At 35.0% G+C, this 3,689-nt stretch overlaps 1 long non-coding RNA gene across 1 annotated transcript in view; it reads right to left on the reverse strand.

Annotated features, from left to right (window-relative positions):
- Positions 1–2,095: 2,095 nt before the first annotated feature.
- Positions 2,096–3,689, reverse strand: part of LOC107722951 (uncharacterized) — a 2,093-nt gene continuing 499 nt past the window's right edge. The window contains exons 2-3 of the long non-coding RNA XR_001637869.1: positions 2,566–2,660; positions 2,096–2,177 (exon numbers count right to left, since the gene is read on the reverse strand). This is a non-coding gene — a long non-coding RNA (uncharacterized LOC107722951). The remainder of the gene's footprint in view (positions 2,178–2,565; positions 2,661–3,689) is intronic.

Raw genomic sequence — 3,689 nt, forward strand, 5'->3', positions numbered from 1 at the left:
CCCTCTGCTGTCCAGAGCACGTCAGCGCATGTCATTTCTTTCGTTTACCTCACAGAAAGCTGGGATTTTAATTTCTGTTGTACATATTTAAATACCAATACGTTTATATTTACACATATTTGGAGTATTTAAATGAACAGCTGCACCTGTCTTGTGAAGTGCGCTTGTATTTGCTCACCGCTAGAGGGAGCTGTTCATTTGGATGAAGACCCTGGATAAAACCAAACACGTTTCCCTGTAAATGATCTACTGAATCTTTACATTACTGTTAATTACTAATGCTACATATGACTTATGGTTTAACACGAGCGTTTAGTAAAACCGATTAATATTTTACTTCACGTATTGTAAAGTTCTCACATATTTTATCAAATGTTCTAATCTGCCCAGCAACTGGCGCGATTTTTTCTGAGGATAAAAATAGCCAAAGTCGCCAAAAAATAAAAATAACTAATTATAATAAAATCAGGAATAATTAGTAGTAAAGAATCAATAAATATATACGATACGAACATCCTTATAGCTCTCTTTTGTAACATAAATTGGATTTCTGTTTATTTTGTGTTTCCTTATACTCCCATACAATAATTAACATATGAGAGAACTACACGATATATAATGAACTCTGATTCTGGTTTTATATAACACTACAGTTGGACATTATTAATTTTTTCCAACATGATTTATCAATTACACCCAAAAATTTTACTGACATCTATTTTTTTTTCTTTTCATTTTTAATCCAAATTTCACACATGATTAACAGTTTGCCGATTATAAAATAATATACACTTTGTTTTACTAAAATTCAATAAGAACCTGTTAGCATCTCATCAAAAAATAAGACAACTTTCAATACTCATGACACCTTACAAATGTCATTTATATACAGTACAAACCATTTAGGGCCTAACACCGAACCCTGTGGTACACCACAAGTAACCTTCAATAAATCACGATTCATGCTAACATATTGATATCTATCCTCAAGATACCTTCATAACCATGAATAAGCTAGCCCTCTTATACCATATCTTTCTAATTTCATCAATAGTAAGCCATGATCAATTGTTTCGAAAGATTTTTTAAAAGCTTCCGTGTATATAAAGATTTGTCTCACTGCGTCTAGATGACCAAATCTGTAAATCTCCCCTCGACAACCACAAACAGATTTATGTGACTATTCATTCCATTAAGATTAAATCACCAGAGCGGTTAAAAGCGATAAGTGTGTAATTTGTGATAATGACATGGCTATTATATGGCTACTTAGAGAATGAATAACTGTTCATGAAATATTGATTATGTGTAACTGATTATGTGAGAAGAGAGTGATCATGATATGACCCGTGAGAAAACCAGAAAACGTTTTATACAAATACAAAGCACGCAGGCTCAGTTTTTCCTGTTTTTATTGTTGCTGGAGGCCCTAATACAACATAAACTGTAAGCTTTACAAAAAACAAAAGCAAAAAATAAAAATAAAGACCAAAAGAAAACTCGACAAATAATAATCCACCCCGAAGAAAACAACGAAACCGTCTGACGCTCCCAGATGGACAAAGAGGGGAATATGCTTGCTGCTTCATGACACAAACACACGTTAAACACACTCGCGCAAAACACACACTCGTCTGCATGGACTCGAGCAGAAAGTTTAATATTACCAGCAAGACAATGGTCATAATACATACATACGTGTGGATATTTATATATATATTTATATTTATATAATCACCCGCTCCTCGTTTATTCCTGATGCGCGTACGTGACGGGTGAGACTACGAGAAAACTTGTTCTTCTGATGGCGGGAGAAAAGCTCCGCCCCCACTGCGATGATGTCACTGAGAGCCAATCAGACGCTGTCTTAATACAACATGATTACAGACCAGAGAGAGAGAGAGACGGGTGAGGTGAAACGCGAGCCGAAATACAAAAACAAAAAGCGTAGCCTTTTCTCTTTTTTCCTTTGTTTTGCGCAGATGGAGACAGACAGCCGTGAGGTGGAGAGACAGAGAGAGTGAGACAGACAGACGGAGAGAGAGAGAGAGAGAGAGAGAGAGAGACGGGCAGGTGATCGTCTCTAGCTTTGCTGTTTGCTGCGTTGGCTAAGCACTTGCATCAGGTCGTTCTTCAGAGCCTCCTGCTTCGATTTATCCGCCAGCATCTGAACGCTCCTGAAAAACACGAAAGAAACGAGGGAGGAGAGTGAGACAGGTTTATTTCGTCAGCGTACAGGTTTCTACTGTCAATTCGTCAATGGTGCTCAATAATGATTAATACTTTTATTATACTATTTAAGATTTAAGACTTTTTATAGCCTTAAATTTGATCAAACCAAATGTAAGACTTTTAAGGACCCATGTAAACCCTGAGAAAACAACTCAACTGTGCAATAAAAAACGAATTTGACCTCATAAACACTGCATTAAACTACAGTTTAAACCACACTGGAGGTTTATGAACACTCGTTAATATTGATGAACTGTACCCAGAATGCACCTGCATGCAGTTAGTGTGTCTGTTAAGGAGGTCTGCAGGCGAACACACGCAAACAGCTCTGACCCTAGTCAATGTAGATCTGACGCTGGGTCAGAACCTGAGAGAGCTCCCGCTGCAGCTGACGGTACTTTTGATTATCAGGGAGAGATTCGATAGATCTGGAGCCCGACAACAACAAACCACAGACAGACAGAGAGTGAAAATATGAGGAAACCTCAACAGAATCTGTAATGAATCTGTAATGAATCGGACTCTGTAATGAATCTGAATCTGTAATGAATTTGAATCTGTAACGAATTTGAATCTGTAACGAATCTGAATCTGTAATGAATCTGCAATGAATCTGACTCTGTAATGAATCTAATGAATCTAAATCTGTAATGAATCTGTAATGAATTCGAATCTGAAATGAATCCAAATCTGTAATGAATCTGACTCTGTAATGAACCTGAATCTGTAATGAACCTGAATCTGTAATGAATCTGAGTCTGTATACAAAATGAAACAAAAACATTAAATATGAGTAAGCATATTTGTTAACGTAATAAGTGACTTTATAAAACAAAACAAAACTGTATTGGACATTCATATGAGAAACATGGAAACTGGGTAAAAAGTCAATTTTCTGATTCATAAAAGAAAAACACGTTAATCTATTCAGTATTTTTCGCTGGCTGTGCGCAATACCATACAACACGCCCGGTACAGTCTGATTCATAAACAAATGACTCTTATGAACCAGTTCTTTGAATGATTCATTCAAGAAGACTCGCTAACTCAGAGGTTACTGTCGGAATGAGTTTACTGAATTGGACTCACTGAATCACTTACTATTATTAAAATAATAAACAGAACTCGAACGGCGTAGTCTAAAAAAATAACAATTCAAAACAAATAAAAATAATAAAATACATATACGTGAATTAAATAATTACAATAAATGATAAAATTATAAATATTTATAATATGAAAAGCATATATATATATATATATATAAATAGACAGACACACTTGCACTTATATACTTGCGCAGCACTTAAAGTGCATAGTCTAAAACAAACAAAATAACAAATAATACAAAATTGAAAATTTAATAAAATATAAATGAAAAAACAGATACATTTAAATAATGAAAAAAGTATATCTATATGTGTTTTTAGACTGTTGTTGCATGAGACGCTGCAAGA

This window comes from Sinocyclocheilus rhinocerous, unplaced genomic scaffold (genome assembly GCF_001515625.1).
Source record: "Sinocyclocheilus rhinocerous isolate Xijiao unplaced genomic scaffold, SAMN03320098_v1.1 scaffold223, whole genome shotgun sequence".
Taxonomy (NCBI): Eukaryota; Metazoa; Chordata; class Actinopteri; order Cypriniformes; family Cyprinidae; genus Sinocyclocheilus; species Sinocyclocheilus rhinocerous.